Source organism: Mastacembelus armatus, chromosome 7 (genome assembly GCF_900324485.2).
Source record: "Mastacembelus armatus chromosome 7, fMasArm1.2, whole genome shotgun sequence".
NCBI classification, from domain to species: Eukaryota; Metazoa; Chordata; class Actinopteri; order Synbranchiformes; family Mastacembelidae; genus Mastacembelus; species Mastacembelus armatus.
Window position 1 is genome coordinate 18,434,821 of NC_046639.1, and position 13,061 is coordinate 18,447,881.

A 13,061-nucleotide genomic window follows, 5' to 3' on the forward strand; every position below is an offset into this window, starting at 1 on the left:
AAAAACCAGTAGATGGAAAATTCAGCTCGAGCTGATCCTTTCTGCTGAAACCCAGAGCAGAAAACACACACTGTTTCGCGCGCGCACACACACACACACACACACACACACACACACACACACACACACACCGTGCTGTCGTCATGCACACGCACACCGCCAGTTAATGAAAGTTTCAATGACAATTCACCTCTGTTTGGAGTTGGTCCTGCGTCCCCTGCTGAAAAATGACAATAGTCCCCATCACGCACGGTCCCTGTCAGCGGGATCTGCCGCTGCTGCGAGCTGTGGCCGCAGACAGCGCCAAAGATCCTATCCGTCCAACACGACCCACCACTCTGCAGCTACAAACTGCTCGTTTTCCTGGGCTTTAATTGAGCTGCTGTGGGAGCTATTACCATGATATAACCTATCTTAACAATGACCCGGTCAGGAAGCTACAATACTGCAGTCACACAGGCTGCCATCTATTTTCCAACCAAGCTGGCACAGTAGTGACCAGAGGTGGAGCCATCTGTCAATCATCTGAAATCTGTTTTTATAATTAATGTAACAACTGATCAGATAACAACTGATCAGATAAATGACACTTGTACACAAATCAGTGTGACAATACTGAGTTAAAATCACAGAAATCAGCTTTGGGGAAAAATGTTTCGTTTGTACTTTTTAGCTTGGCTCATGTCCCATTGACTAACATGGAGGGGGCGGGGTTTATGACCTGTAGTTGAACCAACCACCTAGGGGACTTATGGTGGCTTCACCCCTGGGAGCTGCCGGGTCAGTCATCTTGTTTCCAGTCTGTGGTCAGCAGGAAGACTGAGACGGGGAACTAGCTGTGATGAACAGTAAGAAAAGTCTTCAAACAACACTGAGCGTGGATGTCCGGGGTAGATCACTGAACAACTGTAAGGCCCAAGGGGACACAAAGCCCCTGGTCATTATCTGGAAAACCTTCCTGAAAGACATGCAAAGGGCCCAGGAGAGACATGCCATGGCTTACAGAGGCTCTAAACAAACACAACAATGAGATTCAGAATAAAAAAAACTTGAAATGACACACAGCTGACTGGTCTGTGGCGGTTTGATTCTCCCTCCGCCGTGTTCAAAGGTGGAAGGCTAAAAACAGCAGCAAAGTGAGCGCTCACTTCTTTTTTCTACTCTCTGATCATCAGCATCCTGCATGCACTTCTGCTGCTGCACCTGCAGCCTCCTCCTACACCTCCTCCTCCTCCTCTCAGTTTCCTGCTAATCCTAGTCTCCCTCTTCCTCCTTCACCCTTTCCTTCTCCTCTTCCTCCATCTTCTCCCCTCCTGCTGCTTCTCCTCTCACCTTTGTCCTTTGTTTCTTCGCTTCATCCTTTTCCCTCTTCCCCCGTCTTCTTTCTCACTTTATCATCCCTTCCTTCTTTCACCATCCTCTCATTTGAATAAATTCAGGTTTCTGAATATGAAGAGGAAAGGAGGAAAAGGCTGAGGAGGAAGAAAAGAGAGAGGAAATGCAGGAAAGAGGAGAGGTGGAGGATGGGAAACCTGGAGAGGAAAGGGGGAAAGACTAAGAATTTTTTTTCCCCCTACAGAGTGTGTCAGAAAGAGGCAGCCTGCTCTAGTTTGGTCTCTGACGTCGCCTGAAGCTTGACGCACAAAGACGACGTCACAGCAGGAAACCAGATTCTCACTGTCAGCCATTCTGGAGCCCATAAGGAGAATGAGAGTTACCATTCACAGTTCAGGTTCTCACTGGACCCATGGGCACTGAGGACACATCTGTTCAGATGCTGCAGATGGTCTGATCCACCCATAGGGTAGAATTAAAAAAAATCATAACAGATAAATTACATCAGTATTGCTTTTTTTTTTTTTTTTACTTCAAAATGTGAACATAGAATTTATAACACACGCACTGATACTGGGAATATAACCCATCTCTGTTTTCCCTGGATCAGTGCCCACGTGGGTCCTAAAATGTTTTCAGTTGATCAGATCATAGAAACAGATGCATGTTTCCCATCATGGCACCAAATATACAGTGATGTGTGGACACTAATGTTACAGACACTGTACATGCAAATGTACTCTCCTAACTTCTACCTTTGGATCTTTTCATAACCCTCGTCCTCCTCCGCTCTCTCTCTCTCTCTCTCTCTTTCTCTGTTCTGTTCTCCCTCCCACTCTCTGCACAAAATGATTACAAAGAGAATATTTCTCTACAGAGATCAATAAAAGCTAACACACAGCCTTTTACAACAAGCTGCTGAAGTGTTTCCAACCTGAGAGCTTCACAGACAGAACCTGAGGAAAAGAGAAGGTCTGAGCAGCTGCACAGGTTTGTCCTCTGGGTCAGAACACATCTGCCACCGTGGTCACACTAAGGAGCCGCAAAGCAGAATCGGGCCAGGTGGTCCTGTAGGGACAGTAGTAGCAAGACTGAAAATGCTGAGAGCAGCGTCACTGACTGTTCATAAAACCCAAATCATAAAGCATAAACTCCACAGTAACGGCAAAGCTTGGCAGCTGTTTTCTCTGATGCATCAAAAAGAGCATCCATTTTTAGGTTAACCCTAACACACCAGCTCCAGCGCTAAAACAATTTCAAGATATGCTTCAACTTTTTTGGAATATTTAGTCACTTTCTTCCTGAGATTGAGATGATGAAGCCTGAATTAGCTAATCCACATTTGAAGCCCAAGGTGTGCTTCAGGGCACCTGGGAGAAAACAAAGCCAGAGTCATTCTGTTCCCTGTAGAAAACCTTTCATTTTATCTAGTGCAGAGATAACTGAATGAAGAGCAGCTTTAAAGCCATTTCTACAGGTTTGCTGGATTCTACTGTTTCACAGGTATGTACCTGTCTGAGGCTCAGATCACTATGAGCTCACAGGAGCTTAGGTATTATTAAAACATCATCATCATCATCATCAGTTTCAGCCCTCAGAAACTCGGCGCTGTGCTCTGTCCTCCCCCTGCACGTATTTATAACAGCCTGGAGTTCAAGAAAGTATAATTAGTCAGAGTGATTAGTGGGAGGGCGAGGTGTGTGTGTGGACGTGATGTCACGCTTTCCCCGGTGTATTGCTCCTTGCGTAGGTGTGTATTGTACTTATACTGTACATTATCATGACGCGAAGAAGGAGCGTCGCCACTGTGATTATCCCTCCCACTAATTTACAGATTGATGTCTCTGTGCAGTGAGCTCTGTGTTCATGTGTGGGCAGGAAAGTGTGTAGTATGTGTGTACCAGATCGACTACCACTGCTTCAAATGTTTTCTCAGCTTTTCTCATTTTTCTATTTTTACTTTGTCAGTTTATTTTTCAGTGTGTTTGTGTAATCTTTTACTCAAACGGCAGTAGTCGGTGATCAATAGCTTGATTTTATGAGAAAAAAAAAACACTTACGCCCTTTGCCCCTGAGAGCTGATGAATATGATGCCACTTTCATATTTCTATTAAATATGAAGCAACATCCAGCAGCTGGTTCTGTAGTAATGTCACAAAATCTGTTTGCTTATTGCTTTGGAAAGTATTAACACCCTTAAAGTTTTTGACAACTGTCTTTAAAAATAAAATCAACTACAGAAATCTTCTAATTCACCAAAGACCCAAGATCCTTCCCTGTGGATCCAAACTGGGCTCATCTGCTTCCTCTTAGCTTTCATTCTCCTGAGATGCGTCTAGAACCTGACTGGAGTCCACCTGGGACACACTGATCGGATTGGACGGAGTTTAGAGAGACACACACCTGTGTAAATAAGGCCTCACAGTTCAGACTGCAGGTCAGGACAGAAACCAGGACCTGAAGTCCAGGAACTCTCTGATCAGACTTTGTGAGACACAGATCAGGGCCAGGGGATAAAACAAGTCTGGAACCAGCAGGTTGCTTCCTGGACTTGGGTCTCCAGACAGGATGGCCAGGGCTACTGATCAGAACTAAGGGACCTGCTGCAGAGACCTGAGCCACAGTTCACCATTCAGCAGCACAAAGACCTGAAGTAAACAGCCTGGACAACAGTGGGGTGGTGGGAGGGGGCTTCAGGACCAGTCTCTGACTGTCCCTAGGGGTCCAGACGAAGTCCAGAGGTTTTGATGGATGGGCAAAACATCAGTGTCATTGGTTTAAAATGAAATCTAAAACACACAAAAATGAATAGCTTCTCAAAACAACCACACGCTGCAGTGGAGGAGAACTGTAAGTTGTTTATCTGCTCTGTACACCTGCACATGTGAACATGCCTCTGAGTGTGTGTGGAGGCTGAGGCGTCCTCCACGTTAACACATATGCCAGCGTTGGTTCGTCACTTCTGCACTGTTTGCTAATGCAAATCCACCTCTGAACTCTGCTCAGTGTGTGGGCTGCAGAGCTGTAGCTGTGTGGGAGCACAGCATGATCACATCCAAGGCACAACATACAGCACATATACGGTGGGCCGCAGATATTATCTGATTTTAGGGCACGGCAACCACTCCAACAGCGAACAACACCAACAGCAGCAGATCCCTCCTTTCTTTTAACAAAAAAGGTACATCAGTAAATAGACTAATGGGAAAAACAAAAGGAATATTAGAATTAAAGCCTAAAAAAGTAACTGGAATATTGCATAACCTGGAGCAGCTGATTGGTTGGGAGACAGGAGCAGAAGTATAGGCAGCCAATCATCAGCCCTGTTCTGCTGCCCACAACCCTCCTACAGTAAATAATACCCACAGCATGTGCATCAGATCAGCATCCTCACTGAGGTGCAGCAACACACCACTAAGCAACATGGATGGATTACTGCATGGGCCTATTGCCCAGGGGCCTAAAGGTTTAGTGGCCCCTGGTCCAGAGCATCTGTTAACTGTGACAACGATTTGAAATAGCACAAATGAACCACTGAGAGACACAAACCTACCACAAAAACACAAAATGACTACAGATAGCTACACACAGACCACAGAAAATCTGGATCTTATAATCTGTCTATTCTCAGCTGCCTGAAAACATCTTATCTCCCTAACTCAGCAGTAGTCTTTCCTGCAGGAGGCAGCAGCCCTGCTGTGCTGTGCTGTGCTGCCCTCTAGTGGAGAAAAGACTAAAAACAAAAGGAATGTTAGAATATAAAAAAATAAATTAGAAAAAGCCATTAGTCTCTAAAATTAAATATATCCTTATTAAATAATTCCAATGTTTGCTGAAAGAGGAACAACTTACTTGCCTTCTACATTTTATATTAAACATATAAGTAGGTTTTTGACGAATTTTATATTTGGGGTAAACTACAGGTCTGTGTAGTATGAACATGTTAAAATAAGATGTCCAACATTTTACTTTCAGTCTGATGAACAGAGATCATTAGTTAGACTCAACTGTCAGGCATTTCATTTGAATACTTCTTAAATATGTAGAGATCAAATTCTCCAGTATGGGAAACTCAAACATAAGTGGAGGGGCAGTGACGTGGTGTAAAAACAGCAGCATTGTCCTTTAACTTGGGCTGGTGTAGTATCTATCTATATACACAAGGTGGCAGCAACACCATTCAACCCCCCAACCAGCAGAAAGGAGCTGCTGTAGCTGCAGACACATAAACTCCCATAATGCAATGCAGAACAGAAACAGAGGGTCTGAACACCAGTGTAGAAACAATAATTCGGTCATGAAACACAAACTAATACAGTTACAGCAAATCTTTACGATGCTCGCTATGTGTGAACTTTTCAAACATGCAGGGTTTGATGTGTGAAGTAACACTACACATACACTCAGTGGTCAGTTTATTAGCAACACCAAGCTAAAATTAAGTATCTGACCCAGCAGTCCTGCACTAAATCCTACTGCCATGGACAAAATAAGTCAAACACCTGCAGGTGTAGTCAAAGACTCAGGCTGAGGTTCACTGTTCTGATCCACTTCTGAATCTGCTTCAAGTTTCTGATCAAATTATTTTCCTCAAAACACCAAAACACACTGATACACACACCACACACATGGTCAGACTTGAAGAACACACCAGGCAAACACATTATGCCATGAAGGTAAAACACACAAGCCTGGCCTAAGTTTTACTTTGAACAGTGCATTTATTAATGATAACCATTAATCCATAACATACTGTACAGTATATTAATTGCAGTACAGTACAAGTTCTGGCTTGATTTCCAGAACCTTCACACTGAACAGAAAATATGTACATGTAATTCAGCACTTCTGAACAGAGATATGACAGATTTAACAATAAAACACAGGATTCTTGAGCCTTTATCACACACAAGCAGGGACCCAAGCATAACTATGGTTTTAGTTTTTACAAAACAGCAGATGTTGCTGCACTTGCTTTGATTGAAGCCCTAAAGCTACAAATCTGTTTGAGGCATAAACACACACACAAAAAAAAGGCCCCAAAACTACACATGGCTTCATCCTCACATCACAACATCGACGTTCCTCAGCAGCAGAGCAAATTTACCTGTAAGTGCCAGAGACCCCTGTTGTTTTCAGGACACAGATGCAAAAAAAAAAAAAAAGATTTTTGATCAGGCACCTGTGAAAAGCTCCAGGATCAAACCACTGGAGATGGGGTGGACAGGAGGAGATGATACTGATTTATGAAATTAGATGGATTCCTGTGAGATACTGAAATATTTATAGAATTTTAAACTTTATGTAAATAGATATTATGTTTATTTAATCTGCGTTTTTTTATTTGTTTGTTTGCTTTTTGTTTTCTTAAATCTTTACTAGATTTCATGGTCTTGGTTCTTCCCATATGGTATCTCCCAGGTACTACCTGCAACATGAAAGTATAAAACCAGAATAGTGTTGCACTTGGTGTAAATATTATGTACTTTCATTGTGTTTAGAAGTGCTAAATACTTTAATAAGTGCTTTAAGTTGTGTTTTTACTCAGTCTGGGGTGTTTTTGTTGTAAGTTTGTGGTAAACACCAGTTAAACTGACACTGTTTATTTCTGTATTTCCTTTTATTTCTGTAGATTTTCAAAATTACTGTAATTAGTGTCAAGAATACAGTACTATGACCGTGAAAGTAACAAGTACAGCACTTATGTGCACCTCTGATGTATTTGTACTTCCATGTTGTGCTACTTTTTCCTGCTCTACATTTATCTGCTAACTTTAGTTCCTTTTCAGAATCAGATGAATCAAACAAAATACAGTCTAATCATCAAACTTTATTGATCCCTGGTGGGAAATTCCCAAACTACCCAGCAGTATGGAAAGTACTTCAAATTAGAAGTATATAAGGTAGTTAACATTAGCTCCACCTTTACCAGCTGCAACATTAAAGTGATGAACACAATAATGCATCAATAATTAGAATCCAATAATATCAGATACATTCATGTGAAATGGGCCATTCTGCACAATGACTACTTTTACTTTGGATACTTCAAGTACATTTGGATAATGGTACTTTTGGACTTTTACTGCAGTAACATTTGGAAAGCAGGATTTATACATTGTGGTAATTTTTAAAATATGTTCAGAAGATAATACTGCTCAAGGTAACACATAGGAAATACAAAAACATTTCAGCTCTAAAGGGATCAACTCCATATTTTGATGACCCTGTGACCTTTCCTTTGCAGCCACTGTCGGGAGAAGATAATGCAGCGTAAATTAAACTTCATGATAACAGAGGCACGCTAGGCTTGCATCAGGGGAGGATTTGTGTAAGAGCTATAGTCTTCACGTTCATGATGTCTGATTAGAGGGAAATCCCGACAGATGCAGCTGACTCCCTGTGGAACAGCAGCCTGCTGACCTTCATGCAGCTGGATGGAAACAGGGATCTGCAGCATGTGGATTTAAGGACCAGTCAAGTCACATTACTGTGAGTTGCCCTGAAGCATCTGAGAGGACAAACCACCTTCAGCAACACCAGGAATCTACTGGGCTAGACTGGAATCATTTTACAGAATGAGGAGTGTACCGGAAGAAAAATTAATTTTATTCACTCAGTGACAAATTTCATTTTCAGTAATTTAATCAATTTATCGATATTTTATATTTATCAATCGTTTAGCTCTGAGTTATTGTTTCAATTAGTGAGAGCTTGGGTTGTTTAGTTTAGTCTACAACGGTATAAAGGTTGTGGTTCTTTATTCTAATCATCATTTTAGTGTTTTTTTTTTTTTTTTTTTTACTGGTAATTTATGTCACAATATTGTTGCTGCAATGGATAATTTGGACTTTTGGTATCTTGTACCTCTAAATGTTTTACATATTATTCATATTAGATGAAAAAGATGATTCTTTAAGCACATGGAAATTCCACCCACGAAGCGAAATGAGTCCTGTTGAATGGTTTTGCAGTAAAGTGTGTGTGAGCCCATAATGAGAACAAGTCAATGGGCTTTAAAGCTGAAAGGACTAAATCTTGTTAATTGTCCTCCAGGTATCAGAGATCTGTATTTTCTGTGGATTGAAGACGGGGTCACAGAGAGGGGAGCAGGGGGAGGGAGTAAGAACATCACACATATACTGACATTACAATTAAATTCAGGTCTGTGCCCCGTTGTAATGACCTTCTTTTATGGCTTCTACAGCTTTGAATTAAAGTGGTATTGTGCTGTTAGTTGATTATTGATCAATTTTCTGATTATATTCTCACACTCTCAAAACAGCCCTCTTGCCTTACTGGTCTGTGCCATAGACCTCCACTGTCCAAAAACTATTAAAAACACAGCAGGGAGCCACACTGCTGCACTGGCTCACATGGTTCTTCCTCAACAACAATGGGAGGCCCGTCTTTTTCCAAAAACCAGCTCCAGACGCTGAGAACGGCCGTCACTTTTTACAGTCTCTGTTTCCACTGCTCCACCAGTTTCTCTCTGCTCTTTGTAAACCTGATGTACAGAGCAGACCTACCCCTCCTTCTGAAAACATGTCTCTTTCCAAACAAGTCTTCACACACACAGAAGCATTTGCACTATTCAAACATATTGTTTCAGTCTAAGATATGTGGTCAGTGTGGATTTGTTTTTGTTGTTTCAATTTGTTCTCCACTTCTGATTTTGAATAAATCCACAAACACACACACACACACAGTATCTTACTTGGAAAGTAAATGAAAAAGATGAATTGAATTGAAGAGGTCATGTGAGTGTGTGAGAGAAATCAGATTTTCACCTGTGAATCTGTTGCGTTTTAATCTAACAGGCAGTGACTGACACACAGAGGAGCGGTGGCTTTTAATAAAAAATGAAATAAGAAGATGGGCTGAGGTGATAGACATACAGCCTGTTTATTATTTCTCCTCGTGTTTTCTCATCTCCTCTTTCAGCTGCATTTCATCATCGCCTCGTTCTCCTCATCACCTGCAGTTCTTCACTCTCTTCGTTTAGTTCCCGATTTTCTTTCCTCCATACTTTTCTTTGACCTCTTCTCACCTGCTCTTCGCCTCAGTCATATTTTCTCTGTTGGTTTTCACCTGCAGCTCTTCCTGTTAACGCCGAGGACGCAGCTTCCTGTTTGAATCAACTTCATTGGAGTGGTTAGAGTCATTGTGAGCAGGAAGGTCGAATAACACAATAAACACATTCATCAGTTCATAGCCGGTGACAGTTATTCAGTCATAACCAGACGGAGAGTTCTCACATTATTAAATGAAGGTTTGTAGCATCTTTTGTGTGATGCCTTTTCCAACAAATAAAAGGACTTGTTGAATACCTCCGTTTTCCATCAGAATACAAACATTTGGTGTGGAAAAAAAAAACCTGCACAGATGTTGTATCTTTAAGAACAGTCAGTGAGGGTGATTTGCTTTAAACGAACCGATTTCAATCTGAAATGTTGCTGCTGTAAACTCTGGTGTGGCTGTTCCCCTGGGTGACACTTCATCTCTGTCACATTCACTCCCCAGCTCTGTCTCTGCAGGCCTGTGTGTGTGTGTCTGTGTGTGTACGTCTGCGTGTGTACAGTATGTAGTGACGATGATGTCTCTGTTGTGTGTGTGTGTGTGTGTGTGTGTGTGTGTGTATGACCTTTAACCTGCATGGAGATGCTGATTGTTGAAGCTTTCAGGCTGTCAGTGTGTGAAAATTACACCTTGTGTATGCTCTCCAGCTTACTAATGTGTCCCCCCCTCCACACACACACACACACACACACACACTTATCCCTACACAACACCATCACTCTGTCACCGTCTCTACATGCAGACTTTAATCTGTCCCTCGACTCCCTTACATTACTGGACTGAAAGTAGAAAATGGATTTTAAATGTCAGAAATGAAAAAACTTAGTATTTTAGTGTTGACACAGGAGCAATAATACTGGTGTAACACACTGAGTGTGTGTCTTTATCCAGCTGCTGGTAGAAAGAAAACAATTTTAGACCTTATTTCTGTTTTGTCTGGAAAAACAACCAGGGTCTATTTCTGCCATTCTGGCCCCAGAACAGAGCCGGTGATATTTCTCTGTGTGTTTGAGTCTCCGTGAAATGTTAATCTAATATTATTTATGTTTGTTGCAGTAGGAGCAGCAGTGAGGACAGACAGCTTGGCTGCTGGCCTGATGATGGTTGAACCACAACCTGGAGGAGGTTTAGTTTGTGTTGAGATCAGGATGAGGATTAAAACGACGTGGGTGCTGATTTAAGAGCTTGTCTTTTAAATACAACATGGTTCTTACTGCTGCAACTGGAGTTTTTATGTCTTATTGGTCCATATGGGCTGGAAATGCTTATGTACATGGTGCCGTAAATAACCATGTGGTAGAAACAGCAAATGATTATTAGTTTGATTCTGTGAAGATTCACTTCCCTCAAGAAGTTGCAGCAACAAACTTAATCAGCAGGAAGACAAAGAAAACACATTAAACAGCAGTGAACAAAAGTGAAAATAAATGAAAAAGAGACACAGTCCAGACTGAGTGTGTGCAAACACACTCAGTCTGTGTTAAAGTGACAGAGATAAATAGATGTTTGGGCAGCAGATTCGCTTCAGCACACACGTCAACAGAGTTTAACTCACAAATATACACAAACCAAAGAGTATGTGTGTGTGTGTGTGTGTGTGTGTGTGTGTGTGTGACGGGTGAGGCAGAGTGTTGACACTACAGAGCATCCCTCCCTCTCTCTCTCGCTGCCTCCATGTAATCAGTGTTGAGCTGATAAACTGCTCTCACAGGACTCCTTGTCAGCAGGGAAGAGGACAGGAAGAGGAGGAGGAGGAGGACAGGAGGAGGAAGACAGGAGGAGGAGGAGAAGAGCAGGAGGGATAAGAGATGAAGGAAGAGAGGGATGGAAATCAGGAAATGAATAGACACAGAAGGGGTGGGGGGGACGTGCAAGATAAGGAGAGGAGGTGAGGAGGTAAGGAGGAGAGAGGGATGGGGGAGTGGCTCACAGAGAAAAGAAGGGTTTGAATGAGGAGGAGGAGAAGATAAGGGATAAATATGGAGAAGAGGAGGAAAAAAAGAGGGGCAGGGTAAGAGAAAAGTGGACAAGAAGCCATGAAGAAGAAGGTGAAGAGGAGTGGAACGGTGGTTTAATGATCCAGTGCTCTGACAGCAGAGTGTATTTCATGTGGACAGAGCTGGAGTCTCTCACACACACATACACACATACACACACACACATTTTTATGAGGACCCTTGTTGACATAATGCACCCCCTGACCCCTGACCCATGACCTAATCTGAACTCTGGCCTTAAAACAAATCTTCATCTTCAAACAACCATCTGACGCAGTGCAGACTGGCTAAAATGTCCCCACAAGGCATGGTTTTAAAAGTGAAACTGGTCCTGACAACAATAGCAATACCAGCACTCTAAAACTACAAAGTAAAAGAGGGTCAGGAGCAAGGAGCGAGCAGGTAACGGAACTGGGATGAACCAAAATGGAAAAATTTGACAATTACGAGTGTATCCTAAAACACATTATCAGCAAATGATCAACAGTTTTAGGAAAAATAAACCAAAAATGTGACATAAAAAATGTCAAAATAAAAGTCTCATGATGAAGTGTAAGAACATCACACACACACATGCTACACATGCAGGTGTTTAGTGCTCAAATACAAAAATACTGTCAGTGTTGATGCTTTATTTCTGAAGAGCATCTAAAAAAGCTGACCAATGTGCTGCACAATCATAAATCACATTAAAAAAACAAAAATGATCTGAAAGGGACAAGAGAAACGCCACTAAGTCTCAACCCAGAAATTCAAATACATCTTAAAATGAGATTTAAACACAGGCAATAAAGGGGTCAGCCTAACTTTATTCTAATATGCACTATTGTGTTTAATGTGGTTTCTTCCAGCAGCACTGACACAGCGTGTGAGGCAGTGCTTTTAGAAAGGGCTGGTTCTAAGCTCATTTTAGCTCCTGCAGTGGCAGCAGAGTAATTATTTTTCAACTATCTACCTCCATTAGTTAGAAACATAAGCTCGGTGACGGACAGCAGCTAGTTTTGCAGTTGCCTAGCAACAGCAGATGGACACTTCCTGTGCCTTCAGCCTTCGGCGCCACGGTGTCGGGCGTGATCACCTTCAGCCAGTTATCACATTAATCAGGAATCAATAGTTCCTGTTGCAGCTCTTTAATAAGATCCTCAGTGGACCTGGAGCGGCTCACAGCAGTTGTTATTATTATTCCTGTTTCTTACAGGACCTGTGGGCGTCACACACACTTAGTGTTTATTATGGAGAGTCATTAAAAAACAAATACACACAAACATGCAGTCGTCAGTTTGTCATTTTCATTTCAGCGTTTTCATGTGTGTTAATGTGAAAATAATTCATTATGTTTCTGTGTGTGTGTGTGTGTGTCTGTGTGTGTGTGTGTGTCGGTTTTACACAGGGAGGACAAACTGAAATTAAATTAGATACATATAAAAGTCTGCAGACTTAATTTATCAGGAGAGTAATTGTTTTTTGCAACACACACACACACACACACACACACACACACACACATACACAGCTGCTGAATTCATCTCTCCCTCCCCCTTGGAGCCATTATCTTCTGCCCTTTATGTCTCCCTCCCTCTTTTCTTTTGCTGTCACTTCTTCTTCTCTGCCTCTCACACATGCAGTAATCTGCAATAATGTGGCATCCAA